Source organism: Lissotriton helveticus, chromosome 6, assembly GCF_964261635.1.
Source record: "Lissotriton helveticus chromosome 6, aLisHel1.1, whole genome shotgun sequence".
NCBI lineage: Eukaryota > Metazoa > Chordata > Amphibia > Caudata > Salamandridae > Lissotriton > Lissotriton helveticus.
Genome location: NC_136067.1, coordinates 1,544,583,131 through 1,544,604,637, shown reverse-complemented (window position 1 = coordinate 1,544,604,637; position 21,507 = coordinate 1,544,583,131).

The following is a 21,507-nucleotide window of genomic DNA, read 5'->3' as shown; positions in this document are numbered from 1 at the left end:
CACTTTAAGATAATACTGCAAATACAGTTTACAATCACTCATTTTGCCTGATACTAGATCAGTACTATGCCAAATGATGACATGCTTGTTTTAAAATCTGTTCCTTTCGTGCACATGTTATATATGTTATTTTAAATTGCACTACATTACCCATAATGCTGCATTAAGGCCATATGGTAATACATAAAAGTGCAAGAGAGAAAGGACTCACTGACCGTGAGCAAGGCCGTGGAGGCTGAAACGCGTTGGTTGAGCTTCAGCAAATGAATACTTCTTTGAACATTTAAACCCTTATGAGTGCCGCGTCTTTGGTGAATGAAAGTGAAACTTTGGGCCTGGATCCGGCCGGTACGCAGAGCACCTGCTGGCGGCAGTGTGCGTCGGCAATTGGGATATATATATATATATATATATTCACTGAAAAAACCATAGGTTATAGACCATATATAGTTAGGAATTAGCATTTACAAAACCTTGAAAATTCACTGAAAAAACCATAGGTTATACACCATATATAGTTAGGAATTAGCATTTAAAAAACCTTATTTTACTCACACAAAACCATTGAAATTCCATATATAGTTAGTTGTACTAACTATATATCGCGCACCCGCAATCCACTGCTGATCATGTCACATATTACATCATTCATGACATGGTCAGTGACATCACTGATGACATCACTGATGACATCTCAAATGACATCACTGATGACATCACTGATGACATCTCAAATGACATCACTGATGACAACATCCAGTGACTGTATTTTTCTGTAAAGTTAAAATATGTCTTACATATTGAAGATTGAGTGGATGTATAAGTGTCTGGATGAATGATTTAGTAGGTGCATGACTGACTGTATGAATGAGTGATTAAATGTGTCTCACTGAGTGCATGGGTTAGTGACTAAACTGTCTCAATTTGTGCATCATTATGTCTGTTGTTCTATAAACTGCTGCATGTGTTGATCATTAGCTATATGATTAACTATATGGGTTATTGATTGGTTGCCCAAGTATTTGTATGGGAGACTGAGAGTGTGTATGGGTGGCTGGGAGGTGTATGACTCTGTGCATAGATGTGTGAGCAGTTGATTCACTAGATGTATGGGTTCAAAAGTGCACGTGGAAACAGCTGTATGGGCGGTTGACTGTGTGCATGAGTGTATTGGTGAGTGAATGGATATCTCAGTGCTACATGTCAAAGTAAGTACATATGTAAAACACAGTACATGTGAGAGTTGACATATATAAATAACTGTGCAAAAGAGCCAGTGAATGTGTGAGTGGCTGTATGGATCATTGTGAACTTGTATCAGGGATTGTATAAGAGAGTAAATATGTGTTAGTATATGTTTGAATAAGTAAGGTGTGTATAACTGTATAGTTGAGGAAATGGAGGTGTGATTGATTCTTTGCATGACTGACTAGGTGTGTGAGTAACTCCATGGATGAGTGACAGTCTGTGAGTGTCTGTTTACACTGAGTGTATCTAAGGTTATATTAGAGTCTGAAGAGCTTCATCGTATTATCACATGAATGATGTCATCAGTGATGTGATCAGTAATGTCAAATGAGATGTCATCAGTGATGTCATCAGTGATGTCATTTGAGATGTCATCAGTGATGTCATCAGTGATGTCATTTGAGATGTCATCAGTGATGTCATCAGTGATGTCACTGACCATGTCATGAATGATGTAATATGTGACATGATCAGCAGTGGATTGCGGGTGCGCGATATATAGTTAGTACAACTAACTATATATGGAATTTCAATGGTTTTGTGTGAGTAAAATAAGGTTTTTTAAATGCTAATTCCTAACTATATATGGTGTATAACCTATGGTTTTTTCAGTGAATTTTCAAGGTTTTGTAAATGCTAATTCCTAACTATATATGGTCTATAACCTATGGTTTTTTCAGTGAATTTCATTGGTTTTTTAAAAGCTAATATCTATAGCTGTAAAATGTATTCTTCTTTAAATCCAAAAATATATTTTATATGATTATTAATAATTTTTTTAAAATATTTTTTTTGTTTCGCTCCCGGTCCGCGAACCGGAAAGCTTTCCGTTAGCTCAAATTGATGCCGCGACCCGGTCCGCGAACCGGTAAGAAATCAACATCGTGACGCATCGCGAAAGCGCGACGTATCGCGTTGCCGCGTAATGCGTCTTATGACGTACCGCGTTAGCGCACCCGGAAGTGCCCCAGGGCGCGGACCGAGGCGCGAAACGCAGCTCCCCGGAAGCGATCCGCGGCGCGTCGCGAAAGCGCGATGTATCGCGTTGCCGCGTAATGCGTCTTGTGACGTACCGCGTTAGCGCACCCGGAAGTGCTCCGGGGCGCGGACCGAGGCGCGAAGCGCAGCGACCCGGAAGCTAACCGGGGCGCGTTCCGCAGCGCGTAACATGAGCGTGAGAGGTCATGTGACTTGTTAATAAAACTTTTCATTGGTTCATTTCACTTTTGGTTTCATAATCATGTAAGGCTAGGTCAGGTGACCTAAAAATAACACTTTTCATTGGTTGAGAACTATTGTTTTTCCCAAATGATGAAAACCCCTCCTTCTTTCCTCACTCTGACTTTCATCATTGTGAGAGGAAGACCTTTATTAATACTTCAGAAATGGCTTCAGTAGTTGCTTCAGCTGGTGCACCCCCACCACCACCTCCACCTCCTCATGGGAAGAGAGGACCACCTCCCCAGGTCATGACCAACACAGAGGAGGAAGAGGAAGAAATGGAGGAAGAGGAGGGAGAAGAACCACAGTTCTTAGAAGAGTTGCCCCGGGTTTCCCATAAGAAACCCAGTTTCATCTGGCAGTTTTATTCAATCCCTCCTGGCCAAAAAAAAGTGAATGCGAGGTATGTCACCTGCCTCATCTGCAAAGATAAATTATCAAGAGGGACGGATAAGAAGTATAGTTATGGGAACTATACTATGCATAGGCACATGACCAGGAAGCATCCACTTAATTACAGCCGGGCGGAAATACGGGATTTGCAGGAAAATCCAACATCAACTCCTGTGGCCAGATCAAGATCGTCAATTTCATTGACACCAGCAGAGGCACGGGAAACTGTGCTAAACATACAAGAGAATTTTGGCCACATGAAACATACTTGTATGCACTGTGGTGCGTTGATAGCATGTGGTAATATGAGTATAAATGCTATCAACCTGGCTTATGAACATCATAATTGCCCTAACCGCCCCCAGTAATTTTTTTTTTGCTCCTGTTGAGCCCTTTTCAATGCCTGTTTTTTGTTGTTTCCCCCCCAAAAAAACCAAAAAAAATATAAAATCGTTCAAAAAATACAAAAAAACAAAAAATGTTCCAAAAAAAAAATATATATAAAACAACAAAAATATTTTTAAAAAAAGTTCTTTTCAGAACTACCTCCCCTTTCAAAAAAAATTGCTAGAATGTTTAGCACTCTGGCAAGCTCTATTTCTTTTGGTTCGCTTCCCGGTTAGCTTCCCGGTACGCGGACCGGGAGCTAACAAAAAAAATTTTTACAAAAAAAAAGAGTAAGTATAAGGAAAGTAAATAGAGAGTGATGTTAAAAGAAAGACAGCTATAGGGAGTAAACCAGAGATACTGTTTAATAGATCTATTTACCGAAGAAAAGACGGAAGAGGGTATAATTGTGAAAAACAAAATAGATAAGGAAGTGATAGAAAAAAAAAGAGAGTATAACATTAACAAAGAAGAGTTTCTTGGAGAATGTGAGTGAATGTTCAAAATAAGATTAAAACATGGGGAATAACAGAGAGAAAAAATAGAAAACAGAAAACAAAAAATAACAGAAAAAGATTAATTGAAACAGCAAAGAAATGTAAGTAACATAGAGCCATATCATCAACATAGGCAATAAAAGTTTTGCAGCTTTTATTGGCAGAAATGTGTCGCTAAAGCCGCTTTTGCTGCAGAAAACTGCCGCTAAAACCACTTTTGCACCAGTTTTCTGCCAATAAAAACAGCAATAATTTTATTGGCTGTGTTCATAATATGCCCCTTAGTGTGCTTCAACTACACAGAGAAAGCATTATGAACAAATAGTGATAGAGTGATCAGTCAAAGACACTAAGAGTAATAGAGACGGAGTGAGTGAACAAGAGTGAGGAACTATGAGAAGAGAGGGACTGAGAAAAAGAGTGGAAGGAGTTGAGTAAGTAGGTAATAGAGAAAGGAATGAGGGAAGTAGCAAAGGCAGGAAACTGAGGGTTAAAGAAATGAAGCAGTGGAACTAATAGAAGTTAAATGTGATAGAAATGTAACGAAAAGAGTACAAAACATTTACCTTATAATTGTCGTTAAATTACTCACTTTTTGTTTTTATACTTTCAATCTGTGAAAGAGAGAACAAACATTTGAAAAATATTAAAACATGTATTTAAAAATTACAAAAGACAAGGGAAAAGATTGAAGGACAAACAGTTTTTCAACAACTTTGACACTTACAGAAGCTTCTGCTTCTCCAGGCCCCCTACACAGTCCTAAAGATATACATTTTAAACTAACAGTATCTTGATGCAGATGAAGTGAGGCCTATCTTAAAACATGGTGCATCTTTTGCATTGCTGTTGTCTCAGAAAAGTGTCGCAAGACACTAAAATTTTAAATGATTGCTTCAGGATGCCAATAAGATGTGTCCTATCCAGAGGTTTGTTTGAGGTGAGGCCTACTCAGGGTTGCAGATGAAATTTCGAGTTGTTGAAGAGAATAGAGGACATAATACATGTGAAGGTCTACCAATGAAGTGAGTCATGTCCACTGCACTCTTGAACAAAGTCCAAACCTCCTATGTTTCCCTGGACAGACCTAAACTTGATCTGCACAATGTGATTCGTAATGATAGGAAACACAGGTGATGTAATTGAAATACGTGCAATTTCTTTTGCTCATTTCACAATCACATCACTTGTGTTTCCTTTGCTTAGGTATCTCATTGTGCAGATGTAGTCCAGCATATGAAAGAGTACGCAGAAGTGCAGCACTGCATGCAACAACTTTGACACTTACAGAAGCCTCACCTTCTCCATGCGTCCTACACAGTTCTACATATACATCATAAATGCAAACAGTACAGAATTAATTATACATGTTAAATGGTTTATTTTTGCTGTTCTCAGAATGTATCAAAATTCACTAAAAACAGTGACTTGAAGGTATTCATCATATAACAGCGGGGAAAAAAAAACACAATCAAAATGATTGTGTTTAAAAAACCCATACAACATAACAAATCAGAATTCAGAACTCCTTAAAGTTAACTTACTTTCCATGACGTCAAAGGATGTCCTATGAACAGCTTACACTCTGTTGTGCTGTTATTACTTTCAGCCCGCCACTTTCTGAAAGAAAACCTCCATCGTTTTTAAAAACATGTTACATGCAATAAATTACTTCTTGCTCTCTACCACAAGTTTCCACAAAGCCAAATCTTGTCAGAGCCATTTATAACTCTTGGATTTCTTGTAAGCCAATCCCGTCATTTGGCATTTCTGCAACTTTCAGAATTAAAATGTTGAAGATCATTTTCACAATCCTGGAATAGTAATATCTTCCCCTTCTTGCTCAGTCATGTTCTACATTTCCTATGACACTGATACTGCTTACTATGAAGCAGACGTACACTACCTCTATGACTACTACAATTATTTAATTCTCTACATCACTTTTAATCACAAAGCAATGTAAAACAGTAGACAGCATTGCAGACTTACATTCCCTCTACTCTATGTTTTGATTGGCTGCTTCAATTAGCTTATAAAAAGAAATAGTTTTTCTGAACTAATTCAAAGTGCACTTATTTCTCCATGACGTCCAGTCTTATGGTTAGAAGTTATGTCTCTGAACTACACTTATCCTCAAGGCCAAATCGTGTAGGAGCCATTAGAACTTCTTGAAATTCCACAGAGCACATCCCGAGATTCTTTCCCTAAAATTTTGGTTTTAAAAACACCAGGTAAGAGTTTTTAAGGTCATACGGCAATTTTTTTTTGAAAATTAAAACAGAATCATTGCAAAATGACCAGCCATTTCTAGACTTTAAATAAGCTGTGTAATGTCCTGATGTTATTGAAGGACCGTCATGATATATAATTGCTGCAGTTACAAAAGTCCTTCCTGATATTGACAACTGCGAAGCCACAAAATTTTTAATTAAAGTTGTCAATTTTGTTCCATCAGGCCTACATCGTTGGAACATTAAAATGACATACTGGCCATATGTTCGTATAAATAATGTGGACATCATTTCAGATTTACATTGGCTACACTCCATGTTGTGATCAGCTGCTTTTACTAGCTTATTAAAGGAGACTGATTTACTGTCTGGCAAAGTTAAATATATAAATCTTTCTGAGTCTACACTAGTAGTACTTGATACCATACAGTTCTCGCAGTCATGCTGCCATTGATAAGAAAGCCCAAACAGCTGATCTACATCTACACCTTCAGCATGCAATACATCAAGCATATACATTAAAAACTCCTGACAATCTTGCTGAATATTTTGAGAGAATTGTGTTTGGCCTGAACATCTGTCTAACAGATTTCGAATTTCAGACACACTTTCTATGTTTGTTCTATCAGTGCTACATTTCTCTAACACAGAATTTAACAAACTGCAAAATCTTTGATCAGAATTGACCACAATCTCTTCTTTTACATTTTCTAGAGAAAACAAAACATTAACCACTACATTAGCATAGCAGTTGACACCAGAACTGTTTTCAAATTGAAAACCAACAACATCTTCAACAGAATTCTTTTTGTTTCTGCTTATAATTTCAGGTTCATCGACTTTTCGTCTTTTTGCTACAACCTCCCCAGTATTGGTTACATTTCTTCGTTTCCGGCCTACCACACGTTTCTCAAACAAAGGATATTGAGGCAAATGTGGCGCATACTCTCTTCTTAACCTATTGTATTCCTTAACACAATCTAGATCCGCACAAATGCTTGTGACATCACACTCAATCAAGTACAATCCCGATAAAGTTCTAACTCGTGACAATGCCACATATGCAATACCCTCCTTGAACACAGAACTGCCAATATTCACCAATGCACTGTCTACACTTAAACCTTGCGATTTATGGATTGTCACCGCATATGCCAAGCAAACAGGAAACTGCTTACGGCGAACATATAAGTCTTTTACAAGCAAAAATCTAGCAGAGCAACGACCAATTAGCTGTACTTCCTCAATGCCATCAAATTTAATTTTAAAAAATTCAATTCCATCTCTATTTCTGTATTTTACAAAATCAACAACATTACCCATTGATCCATTTACCAGACCTCTTTCAACATGTAAATTCCTTCTTAAAATTATACGGCAGTTCAAGCACACATTCAGAGTCTTTTCAAAACCTGCAGTTTTAGATATACTCTTCTCTAATGAATCCAATTTTGTTTTCAGATTCTCAGACAAAATAATTGTTGATCCCATATGCTCTACTCTGTCAATAGCTTCCAGTTTCACAATCTCTTGCTTTTCTAAATGCAACATTTTGTTGTTGAATTTGGCACATTCTGCAAGAGTTGGCATCAAACATATTCCAGATTTCTTCTCAGTAATTTTCTGAAAAATATTCTCAGGCACAACATCTTGTTCTGGATATAAATTTGACAGTAATCGTGCATGTAAAGCTTCTTTCCCATGCTCGGTCACTTTTCCAATTCTAACATCTTGTAGAATAGTCTTGTAAACTTCATCCTTCGCCTGACGCATATTTTCATGCAGTTCAGCATAATTGAAGTTTAACCATATATTGACGTTGCCAATGCTGCCTAGGCACTTCCTGGTATCTTCATGCGTGAGCATTTTGAACACAGGTTGTCCTTTCACTGGTGTCAGCTGCAGAAGATCTCCGAAAACAATGATGTGTTTGCCACCAAATAACACATCATACTCTGTTTTGAGAACTTCTTGCATTCTCAAATGCACAAAGGCAAGCATGACATTGGAAACCATGCTTACTTCGTCAATGATAAGAAGTTTCATTTTCCTCAAGATTCTTGAAACTTCAAAACAAGCATCTCCAGATAGCTTGTGATATTGTAATTTGTTGTCATGCTCCACTGGCAGCATCAGTAAACGATGTAAAGTAATCCCTTTAATGTTATGTGCTGCCAGTCCAGTTGGAGCGGTGACAACACAAGACAGCGATGACTCTGTCCTTTCCTGCAAATAGCATGAAATTGCTTTAATGAGGAAACTTTTTCCAGTTCCCGCTTCTCCACTCACGTACAGTCGGACAGGCTTCAACGACGTACATGAGCACTCTTTCTTGTCATGACTTAATCCATGATCAATTTGCATGGTAACTTCGTCATATATTTTCCTCTGCTCAACGTTGAGTTGTCTTTCCAACTCTTCTAAGTTAACCGCATCCTCCTGAGCATGTGCCATGGCTCTTTCCACTTCATTCATAGCAGTGGCAGCTTCATTTTCGATAACAGGTCCTCCTAGTGGATCCTGACTCAATGAAGCAGAACTCTGACTGTCCTGAGAACTGTCTCTGGCAATCTCGGCTGCAATCATTGCTTCCTGCTCAATTTCCGCATTCAACATTTGTACACATTTGGGAAAAGCAGGACATTCTATGGTCTCCTTGGTGGCATTGAAAGAGTCTTCGTAACAGAGAAAATCTCCAAGCAGTTCCTCTTCTGCACGCCAAGGCTTGAAAAGTTGCAAAAGTGCTAAATAGAAAAACTCATTTTTTTCAGGAGATTCGCCACTCAATTTTCGATGGTTTACCAAGTGGCATTTTCTTTGCTTGACCAGACATCCCTCACATCCTATTACAGCATACACTCCTTTCTCAGTATCTTCTTTGATGTTCCTCTTGAATATGTAATTTTGCAGAACCTCATATAGACAAACATTCTCGAGGTGACTGCTTCGATTTGGATAATATGTATCCAACATGTTGGTCTTCAAAATGTCGGTACTGTTTGGCTCCTTTTCCGCCAAATACTCAATTTCCCGCACAGGTTTGAGAACTCGATTACGCGTTGCAGCAAGACCAAGACTCGCCCAAATGATACTCCTGGACTTGGCATAGAGACTTGCTGAAGACAACCGGTCAGAACATTCGTACGCTCCGATTTCTCGATGCGACAACATCTTCAGACTGAAACTGTACAACTTCTTGCTGAGGCTCTTTTCATGGGAAATGTCCTCCCACATATCCTTCAATTCTGTCTTCTCTTTTTTGGTGATGTAAGACGTCACATACCGAGCCACAGCCATACAGTTATCAGCCACAAACTGTATATCCATGTTAGCATTCCACATGGACAAAATCACCGGGTTGTAGTCGTTGATGTACTTGGACTCTTCGTTCCTCTTCAAATTGTATGTGTTTTTAGGTGATTTCTTCATCACATTATGTCGCAGCGAAGACATCAAACTGTTTACTCTTCCTTTAGAAATCACCGGTCGTGGAAAACCGAAACGCCATTTGGTGTAGAACTTGTCCTTGTTTCGGAATTTACGACGACAGTACTTTCCACATCGATGGCTTTGGAAACGCAGAACTTTTTCTCTTAGGCTTTTCTTCTCCTTTGCGTTTGGAACAGCACACGTAGAATACTGTTGTATAAAACTCATCACTGAGTCTTCTGGATCCGTTCCAAATTTAGGTGCATCCTTGATCCACAGCAACATATGTATATGAGGAGCACCTCTTGCTTGGTACTCCTTTCTCCAGAAGAAATCCAACACCTCTCCAAGAGGTGGATTCTTCTTATTCATGATGAAAGACATCATAGCTTCAAATCTATGATTGAAGTACCTACATACATTGACTGGATCCAAAGAGCACAGTTCTCCGGGTGTCTTGAATTCGATGTTTTCTACGTTAGCATTTGCCTCTCGTAGAAATTCAAGTAAGTCTTCCCAGCCATACTCGGCACAGCTCAGAGTGAGGAACCATGTGGGAGTACCTAAGTTCCTCAGCATACATTTTAAATCACCATGACGACGGTACCAGTACTCATTAGTACCACGCTGACACGCCATGAGATTAATCAGGTGAGAATCCAAAATACTGTCTTGGACATTGACTTTATCCATAAAGTCACTTGCCGAGATGTTTTGCATGTGTATACCACTTTTCAAGATGTGGTTCACTGCATATGACAGTCCAGACAGATCGCTTTCAAACAGGAGATGAAACAAATAAGGAATGCATTGTCGAAACCTAGCATCTCCTGCATACAATCGCAAAGTCCGGTATTCAGAAGCAGGAATTTGATGAGGTCGCTCATCATATCTTCCTCCCTGACCTGTTGGAAAAAGCTGTGGGAAACACCGAGCTTCCAAACTTTCCTCCCAAACACTAATGGGACTCCCTTTGGCTTGTTTCATTTGAAACAACTCAATAGCATTCCCCATGACTTCCTTGGAATGCAAAGGATGAACACTATAATGTTCATATATTTCTTCACTAGTAGAGGGTTCTACTTTCTCAATTTGACCAGCACACAAATCGCTATCCTCTTCCTCACTTACTTCCTCTTCTGCAACATATACATTCTTATAGTATTTATTATTTTTTTTCAAATACAATGTTGCCTTTTTAACTTTCCTAACATCTACTAAATCTTGCCATATTTTCTTATTCTTTGTCGGAACCCCATTAACTAAGATAACCAGAGGTTCCTCGTCCACTTTTTCTACTCCAATTGTGTTAATGTTTTTCTTCAAATCTAGAGGCAAATAAACAACTCTTCCCTTTAATCCACTCTGTAAATCTGATGGAGGCAATTTCCTTGTCTTTGGCTCCATTCTTACAATAGCCTGAAAGGGATGGATACTTTGAATCAAAATAGATTCATAAGTATTTAAATCCTTCAATTCAGAAGGAATCTCAACCAATTCCAGATTATTATGAACTGCTCTAGCAGGCATCTGGTTTTGATTTAATTTGCAACAACAATAAGTACACACACGTTGATCCAATCCCAAATCAAAACAATTTTCTACCATCAAGTATGTTGCGAAATCCTTCCATTCACTATTATTTTCCCTTTCACTTTTTGCATATAAATCCACTAACTTAGTCTGATTCTTATAATAAGTGCGTCGACAACACACACAAGTGAAATTGGGCCTCTCACTTGATTTGACCTGAAACGTGGCAATTTCCCTCTGGAAATTATCTGTACTGGAAACCTGTACACTATCTTCCACATTACCCGCTTCTTCTTGGTCAATTTCAACATTCTCCTCTTTACTTCCAAAGTAACAAAACTCAATTTCTTCACATATATTCTTCACATCTATTTCAGAACCATGCAAAAGAGCAGCACATAATTTTTTAAGCATAATTGCTGGACTCTTAGCATAATACAACATTCTAACTAATTTCCTCACTTTATTATGATGCACTGCTAGCATCCTGAAATGATGAAAAACACTCTGGCATACTCTCCTGGAAAGACAAGCCAGTGAATGACCATGCAAACCTGTCACTTCTCTCACTCTGCAAGGATCTAATTCTTGCAACAACCTTATTTTCTGCTTCAAACTTTTCTTATTAAATGACCGTACAAAATCACAAAGCAAATTGATGGAATCCTGTCGCACACTGCAAATACTACTACACTTCCAGGTGTACAGAGGACCCTTAGCACGTCTTCCTAAAACCTCATTACCTAACACCTCTTCTGCCTCTGTTGTCACAAGTTTTTCTTTTTCAACTGGACAACCATCTTTCACTTCATAAGCACGACCACTGGTGTCAACTGCATGCACCAAATCATTATCCTGGAAATAACTCTCCTCATTAAAAAATGCCTCACAGCTTGAACTATGCATCCATTCTCCAGAAAAAACTTCACAAAAATTACTACGATTAACTATTCTCTTCCATCTACTATTTCTTTTGAAATCATAAATTGCCTTGTTTAGCTTCCTAATTCTATTGATTATCAAAATAAATAACTTACGTTTAATTTCAAATGCCTGATCAATAACTTTCTCAACTTTTTTTTTTCTCTTATAAAAAACCACTTTCTGTTGACCTTTCTTAATATTTTTTAACAAATTGCCAATTATCCTGTTGCGGAACATTCGTTTACGAATGTCCCTAAACTGTTGTTTCCTTCTACTATCATGCACAGAGTTATCTCTTGCTCTAGCAGTAACATTTTTGATTGGCCTTTCCTTTCCATTTGAATTGTTTCTCTTTTTCTGGACTGAAACATTTTCTGTAGTAATATTTTTTTTACTGCAAATATTTCTTATGAATGTTTTTGTACTCTTACCCGGTGCTTTCTTGTTGACTTGACAAATCTTTTTGTTAGAGGACTGCTGCTTTTTTTCAATCACCTGCTGTCTTTGACGTTTTTCAGCCTTTCTCAGTCTTTCTTTCGTTGGCATGGTGAAATGTTGAAATGATCTGCAGTTGAATCTGTGGTAAAATATATTAAAAAATGTTATTAACCAGTATTACCCAACAGTACATCAATAACAGTAATCAAAAACTTAAAACACTACTTTACATTTTTACATATAAGATTTTTTAGTGCATGGCAATTTTAGAATACAGAAATAGCAGAAAAGAAATGGAATTTATAATCATGTTACCTGTGCTATCTTATATGTGAATCTGATCTAATTTTATGAGCATATTTTAATATTTTATTGAAGACACTACACATAACCTGTTTTTGAAGGTGTCTTTATTTTTAAATTAAACGGTTTACATTTTTACTTTTTTTTTATTATAAATTTTTAAAATAAATGTTTATAGTTCCATAGGCTCAAGCAGGTCAGCTTCCCACCCTATGTCATATAATTCGGACAAATCTGCATCCTCATCACGTTCTTCTTCATCCTCAGGATTTAAATTATCCAAGGGATCAACATCCACTGATGTTTCAATTACAAGTTCAATGATGAGGTCAAAATCAACTGATTGCAGATTATCGCTCATGTTGATGTTGTCTTTATCTTTAAAGAAAGATAACAACAATGAGATGTTGCAGAGTAAGAGACAAATCACAGAGATTATAATAGTAAAATTGTTTAACAAGAGTAACATTTTGCAGATATTATTTAGCCATGTCCAGCGAAGCTGAGCAGGTGAAGCCTATGTCTAATTTTTCAGTGAACAGGACTCATCTCTTCTTAACCTTGGATAAGCCTCACCGACTCTGTGTCCCCTGCACATACTTAAATGTAAAGGGGCAGATTTATGTTAAATGGCACATCCCCAGGCATGCACCAGTTAACGTGCACCGCTGCTCTGCCACCCATGGTGTGCCGCATTTACAATCAGATAGGAGAAAGCTGCGTCAAAACCCTGCGCCTGCTTTAAGCAGGCATAGGTCTTGACGCAACATTGTGGAGATGGGGCACCTCTGAGCCTTGCTGGAGCTGCATCACACTTGCAATACAACTCCAGCAATGCGCCACCTTTACAGCACAGATACGTCACGCATCTGTGCCATTTTTGCCCCATGCTGCGCCGCATTGTAAATGCAGCACACCATGGGTGGCGGAACAGCGGCGCAGGATGACTGGCACATCCCTGGTGATGCGCCAGTCATCATAAATCTATCCCTAAGCTTCTTATCTTGTTACAGATGAACCGCCATATGTATCATCAAACTATTTTGCATTTCCTAAATAGCGAATTTTAAGGAATAAATAGCAATTCTTTACCATTCCTAATTTGCAATGAGCAAATTGCTAATTGCAAATTACCCATTCATTTCCATGGGCCAGGAGGCCCATAGGAATGAAGGTGCAATTTGCGATTAGCAATTAGCTCATCGCAAATTAGGAATTTTTTCAAGGGTGCAGGGGTGTCTCAAGAACACCCTGCTGCACCCCCTGAAAAAGAAATTTGGGGGCATATGGCGCACATACATGCCCTAAGGGCATGTATGGGCGTCATATGGCACCTTTTGTTTTTTGGAAAAAAAGCTTTTTGAAAAGAATTCGCAAATTACCACCAACTAGAAGTTGGTGGTAATTTGCAAATCCTTAATGGCATTTTTTGCATATTTTTTGTTTGATACATTGCATTTAAGGAATCGCAAAATTTGCAAATCCTTCAGTGCAATCGCAAAATAAGGAATAGCAAATATTGCTATTCCTTATTTTGCATCAAACTTGTTTGATACATACCATTTGTCTAATTAGCATTCGCAAAGGCCGAAATTTGCAGAATTTTGATCTTTGCGAATGCTAATTAGCTTGATACATATGTCCCAAGTGAGGCCTGTCTTGCAACATGGTGCATCTTTTGCATCACTGCTGCATCAGTTTCATGTGGCACGTTTTTTTTACACCATGACACATCTGCCTAAATGCATCAATTTGTAATTTTGTCGCCTCATAGCAAATCTTTTACACCGCCGCTGCATCATAAAAGTGACGCACAGTGGCGCAAAAGAGGCATACACCTATCATAAATCTGTCCCTAGCATTTTAAATGATTAATCCAGGATGACGATAAGGTGTGGCCTATCCAGAGGTTTGTTTAAGGTGAGGCCTACTCAGGATTGCAGATTAAAGTTACGCTTGATGAAGAATACAGAGGAGATAATACATGTAAAGGCCTACCAATGAAGTAAGTAATGTCCACTTTATTGCGCCAGTCATCATAAATGTATCCCTAAGCTTCTTATCTTGTTACAGATGAACCGCCATATGTATCATCAAACTATTTTGCATTTCCTAAATAGCGAATTTTAAGGAATAAATAGCAATTCTTTACCATTCCTAATTTGCAATGAGCAAATTGCTAATTGCAAATTACCCATTCATTTCTATGGGCTAGGAGGCTCATAGGAATGAAGGTGCAATTTGTGATTAGCAATTAGCTCATCGCAAATTAGGAATTTTTTCAAGGGTGCAGGGGTGTCTCAAGAACACCCTGCTGCACCCCTGAAAAAGAAATTTGGGGGCATATGGCGCACATACATGCCCTAAGGGCATGTATTGGCGTCATATGGCACCTTTTGTTTTTTGGAAAAAAAGCTTTTTGAAAAGAATTCGCAAATTACCACAAACTAGAAGTTGGTGGTAGTTTCCAAATCCTTAATGCCATTTTTTACATATTTTTTGTTTGATACATTGCATTTAAGGTATCGCAAAATTTGCAAATCCTTCAGTGCAATCGCAAAATAAGGAATAGCAAATTTTGAATTAAGGACATTTTAAGTCATTTCCACATGTGCAGTGTTTTCAAATTTTGATTTGAAAATCGTTTTTAGGGAAAAGGAATGGTTTGTAAATTTATGACAAGGACATAATGGTGTATGCTTCTTTATAAGGCATTTCACTGTCTCTGATGTCATTTTTCCCATATTACATTATAAGACCTTTCCCCATGGAGCACATTCCTTGTAAATATGCTCCCACCTGTGCATGGTGAATTTAGATTTTGACTGTTTGAGTCACATAGCCATGTTAAAAGTGACCCAAAAAAATTGCAAAGGCTTTAAAAAACACTTTCATGTGTCTTAAGGACATTTTAAGTCATTTCCCCATGGGCAGTGTTTTGTAAGTGGCGCAAAAGAGGCATACACCTATCATAAATCTGTCCCTAGCATTTTAAATTATTAATTCATGATGACGATAAGGTGTGGCCTATCCAGAGGTTTGTTTAAGGTGAGGCCTACTCAGGATTGCAGATTAAAGTTACGCTTGATGAAGAATACAGAGGAGATAATACATGTAAAGCTCTACCAATGAAGTAAGTGATGTCCACTTCATTGCGCCAGTCATCATAAATGTATCCCTAAGCTTCTTATCTTGTTAGAGATCAACCGCCATATGTATCATCAAACTATTTTGCATTTCCAAAATAGCGAATTTTAAAGAATAAATAGCGATTCTTTACCATTCCTAATTTGCGATGAGCAAATTGCTAATTGCAAATTACCCATTCATTTCCATGGGCCAGGATGCCCATAGGAATGAAGGTGCAATTTGCGATTAGCAATTAGCTCATCGCAAATTAGGAATTTTTCCAAAGGTGCAGGGGTGTCTCAAGAACACCCTGCTGCACCCCTGAAAAAGAAATTTGGGGGCATATGGCGCACATAAAAATTAACAACATTCCTTTACCTCAAAAACGATTTTCAAGTCATAATTTGAAAACACTGCCCACAGGGAAATGACTTAAAATGTCCTTAAGACACATGAAAGTGTTTTTTGAAAGCCTTTGCAATTTTTTTGGGTCACTTTTAACATGGTTATGTAACTCAAACAGTCAAAATCTAAATTTACCATGCACAAGTGTAACCATATTTACAAGGAATGTGCCCCACGGAGAAAGGTCTTTTAATGTAATATGGGAAAAATGACATCAAATGTCCTTAAGACACATAAAAGCGTTTTTTGATTGCCTTTGCAGCATGTTTGTATCACTTTTAACATGGCTATGTAACACAAACATTCAAAATCTAAATTTGCCATGCACAGGTGGGAGCATATTTACAAGCAATTTGCGCCACAGAGAAAGGTCTTACATTGAAATGGGAAAAATAACATCAGAGACAGTCAATTGCCTTATAAAGAAGCATACACCATTATGTCCTTGTCATAAATTTAAAAACAATTCCTTTTCCCCAAAAACGATTTTCAAATCATAATTTCAAAACACTGCACATGGGAAAATTACTTAAAATGTCCTTAAGACACATAAAAGCGTTTTTTGATTGCCTTTGCAGCATGTTTGTATGACTTTTAACATGGCTATGTAACACAAACATTCAAAATCTAAATTTGCCATGCACAGGTGGGAGCATATTTACAAGCAATTTGCGCCACAGAGAAAGGTCTTACATTAAAATGGGAAAAATAACACCAGAGACAGTCAATTGCATTATAAAGAAGCATACACCATTATGTCCTTGTCAGAAATATTATAACCATTAATTTTCCTCAAAAACGATTTTCTAGTCATAATTTGAAAAGACTCCAGAGCTCCTATGCAGAAAAACACCCTGTCAGTACTAATACTTCACATTTTCTCCAATTACATTTTCTCAAAGAAACAAAATCTATTTGTAAAACACTTGAGACAAAGCAACATTTGAAAAACACAACTTTCTTCATAATTTTCTCCTTAAAGCACACTATTCTCTATCTAAATTAAAGAAATATTTTCTCACCTTAGCAAATACTTTGAGTTTGAAAACAGTCTCAGAAACACACCAATTTGTCTTCAGCAGAGCAAAAGGTATGCACTCCAGAGTCTGCAGCTATCAAAAGCACAGAAATGCTGTAATTCTTCACACATATCTCTCATGTCACCCAATCAAAACTCTTCCCTCACTTTTTTTCAAATGAAAACCCTTCCCCCCTCTGCCATTTCATGCCTTTTCTGCATGGCAACCACCTCTTGGAAGACCTCTGGTGTTTGCAAGTTCACAGAACAATGTTGCAATTGAACTCTGAACTCTCAGTGCACCTGCGTATCCACTGCAATCTTTCATTTAATGACTTTTTATTGACCATTCAAAATACATCTTTCAAAGAACTCATCCATGCACCCTAACTTTCTGTTTTCAGCAATCAAAATCCACCAATCACTGTTACTGCTTCATTAACACAGAAACACCACAGTTTTTTTCATTTTAAACTCTCATTTTTTCAACTGCCATTTCATTGCCACACTTCATCTGACTGCAGCAGAACCTTCTCTCACCATGTTTTCTGTCTGGATTGTTGGACATAGTTACATCTATTGGGCTCACAGGTATGCTGAGAACAGGAATTTACCTAACCTCAATTTACAAGATGTGGAAATTAAGTGGTTTGGCCACAGAGGATTAAAATGTCACCAATTGATACCATTGGTGAAAACCTTTATGCATTTGCCAAAACCTGACCTGTTAATTGTGCACTGTGGAGGTAATGATTTGGGCACTTTGACTGGGGTAGGTCTGGAAATGCTTTTAAAGGACACCTTTGAGCAATTGATGGCACTTTTTCCTCAGACTGCCTTGGTATATTCAAATATATGCCAAAGACAGAAATGGAGGTGGTCAAACCAATTTTGTCCACAAATTGAGAAGTCGAGGAAGCATGTAAACAAATCTGTTTCAGATTACACGAGAGACCATGGAATGGGCTCCCTGTACAACAATAACTTGCGTTACTACATGCAAGATATCTACAGAGGAGATGGAGTTCACTTCTCAGATGAGGGCAACAGAATTTTCATTCTGAATTTAAGACTGTGCATTGGTACCTACTTATAAGTACCTAAATGTACCATAAACCCAAAAGCTCTTCTCAGAGCTACCCTACATCTGATCACTCACAATTATTATTTTACTCTAACATTTTTCACTAATTTTCAACAAAGTACGCTCCCTGGGGCGCTTCCCGGTACGCGAACCGGGAGCTAACCTCGCGAAATTTTTAAAAAAAAAAATTTTTTTTCGCACATATAAGCCTCCTCAGCCACCCTCAGAAAACCTAGGGGGTCAAAATAAGTCTACCGTGTCCCCTTCTACCCATTCTGAACATTATTTGCCCTCCATCTTGTATCTTAATTCGACCGAAACACAAAATGGTGGACTCCCGTAACGCTTAAGGTTCGCGAACCGGGGCGCTCACCAGTTCGCGTACCGGGTCGCTCCCTGGGAAGCGCACCATCAAAAAAGGTGGGAAAGTAGTTTACAGAAAAGCAACTGGAGACAATTTCACCAAATATAGATTAGCTCATACTACATACCAATCCCTACCATTTTCACAAATTTGATTGGAATTCCATTTAGCCATTTAGCCTGTAGACCTCTCTAAATACCCTGAGGTAAATTACTTCTCAAAACACATCTGAAGTGTTGGAATTGACAACCAATTAAAATGTTACTTTCATTTTCTACTTTTTTTACCTGACATTTGATTGGTTATGTACCTGAATATATATAAAGAAAGAGAGAGAAACATAGCCATTTTGACTACTACTTCCTGAATTACATTGCAAGATCATTTTCACTCACAACTTAAACTTGTTTTTAGAAGGTGAGATATTATTTTATAAATTTGAAAACATTTTCAGATAGTTATATACTATCCCTCTGTAAGAGTTAGACATTGAGAAAGGCTTCTTTATTATAATTATGGATTGATTTATGTTTCTGTGGTATAATTATGAATTTACTTAGGCTTCTTCACAGGCACTTTTTAATAGTACTACTTCATGCCTGAAACCATACAGTGCCCATAGATTACTTCTCTGTTATAAACTCACAAGTACCTGTCTGAACTTAAACCCAACAGTGTCCTATCACTACTGATATATTTATTTTTTATGCAAATTACAGCAATAAAATGGAAGGTGAGCAGAATGTTTCCTTCGAAATTGTTCTGGACAGCAACAATGAACAAGTTATGGAACCCATTGATGACTTAGAATTCATGGATGAGTCACGGGACTATGAATTACTTCAATGTGTAGAATCTGTCGATCATTTACTCCATTATGATGACGGTCAAATGTGGGAACTTATGTTCACTCAACAAGAGGACATATCGGACAGTCAAATGCTAGACGTTCTATTAAATTTTGAAAAACAATCTGAAAAATAAAATTGTATGTAAAATAAAAAAATTGTTTGAGTCTTTAATCATTTTTATATGTAATTCATAAACTAGTTAAATGTTAGAAATGTTATTAAATTTTGAAACACAATCACAATAATAAATAATTGCTTAAAAAATAAAAAAATTAAAAAATAATCAACAAAACCAACAATCAATTAACATACAGTATTTGAAAAGTCTATCATCCATTTTTCATTATAGTACGCTGCCCAGAACGCTTCCCGGTTCGCGGACCGGGCGCTACTCACGCAAAAAAACAAAAAAAAATTATTATTTTTTTTGCCCCGCGGGGCCCTTTTAAAGCCTCCACATTAAACCTAGGGGGTCAGGGAGGATATACTATGCCCCCTTATGGTCATTTCCCCCTTTGTTTTGGCCTCCTCTTGTCTCTCGATCCTACCGAGAGACAAGATGGCGGCCGCTCCGGACTGTTTAGAATGTTGACAGGCACCGGAGAGCCAATCAGCTTCGCTACGCGAAGTTCCGGTACGCGTAAAGTCCGCGAACCGGAGCGCTGCCCGGAGCGCGCTTACAGATATATATCTTTTTTTAAACGTTAATTTCTCAAAATCCACTGGAGCACATATATTGAGACCTAGCAAAGGCACATCGGGCTACCAGTCCCTACAATTTTGCCAAGTTTCGTGCAAATCCATTCAGCCGTTCGGGCTAAAAGTGAGGCCAACCGCCCTATGGAAAACTCAATGTTAAAAACACGTTTTGGGACCCCCCTTTTTTCTCAGCCCCCCCTTGACGAACCCCCCCCAAATTTCCAGGGGCTGCTCAGAAACAAAATGTTCCATTTTCCAGAAAATTTCAGCCAATTCCGTCCACAAACGCCAAAGTTATTAGACATAGAATTTTCAAAAAATCCCATAGGGAAAAAATCCTAACTATATATACCTACTGGCGACCGCCAGTAGGTAATATATATATATATATATATATATATATATATATATATATATATATATATATATATATATATATATATATATATATATATTCGTAGGACATGCACTCATGACGTAGGGCGTACCTTTGGAACTCTCCATGGTTTGTGTCAGCCTTTTCGGTAGTCATTCTCATGCCTAGCTACGGCTGTTTAGACTTTGATGGAGTTCTAATAACTGGCTTACATGGTTCATTTAACTTAGGTACATACAGCATTATCAGTGATTGGAATATCATATTGTGCAGGGTGGATTTCATGTTTGCTTTCGACCATGACAATGCGTTTGCTCTCACTCGAGTTTCTTTCTTGCACATGTTCACAGTTAGTGTTATTTAACAGTTATTTTCAGCGGTTTCCCTTGACAACATTGTCCTGTTTACTTGTGTAGACTGTGCTAAGCAATGATTTATGTTGATCCTTGTACCCATATATATATATATAGCCGGGTTTTTAAGGCCTTTCTGAATGTCAGCAGCTCTTGTGTGGCTAGCAAAGATGGAGGAAAGCTTTTCCATAAAAGCGCAGCTCTAATGTAGAAGGCTCAGCTTCCCATGCATTCTCATCTGAACTTTAGGCTTATGTGGGGATTCTGTCACAAAATGGCCCTTCTTCCCACAGTACATGCATAAGCCCTGTACCCTACGACTCTCTCTCTCTGCTCTAGACAAAGGTGCCCTAATGGCTCCCACATCCTTGGGTTCTGAGCCCTGCTCATTGGGGGTTACTGACGGCCTGGAACCTCATTCCACACAAGCATAAGACCTTTCTCCTCTCCTGCGCTCCCCTCCCCTTTCAGCTAACCAATTGTCTAGACGTAACGTGAGATTCAATAAATCGGTATACGTAGTAGGCTGAGGATCTATCTATCACATCTATCATTTCATCCGGCAATCCCTGATAGTAAAGCGACATTCTTTTCTCTTCAGGCCATGCGGTTTCGGCTAAA